Genomic DNA, 437 nt, shown 5'->3' on the forward strand with positions numbered 1-437 from the left:
AGCTGTGTCTCCTCCTTCCAGTACAGACTGGGAGTAGGATAAGGGGAGATAATGGAAAGAGTGGGGCATGCCACAGTCTTGCCCCTGCTGCCCACACCTGGCACCAGACTCTAGTGGCCACTGTTATCCCCTTCTGCCTCCTGCAGGAGTCTAATAACCAGGGATCTGGGTTTTCTGTTTACTGCAGAAAAATGTTGATTTTTCTCATTTAAAGGATACAAATGTGGATTTTGCTCTTTAATGAAGAAAAAAGTGGGAAACCATGGGTTTCCCCTGGCAGGCTGGCAACCTACCAGCCTGCAAGGAGCAGCTTGGGACTGGAAGGAGTGGGGGGAGGGCGATTGGAGGCAGGGGGCACACGCACATATGGCTAGCATACAGTTAAGCAGGGTGGTGGGAGCAGCCCTGGCAGCTGGATACAAGTAAGTCTATGGGCA

This window comes from Gavialis gangeticus, unplaced genomic scaffold (genome assembly GCF_001723915.1).
Source record: "Gavialis gangeticus isolate Ggan-Ray unplaced genomic scaffold, GavGan_comp1, whole genome shotgun sequence".
Lineage (NCBI taxonomy): Eukaryota > Metazoa > Chordata > Crocodylia > Gavialidae > Gavialis > Gavialis gangeticus.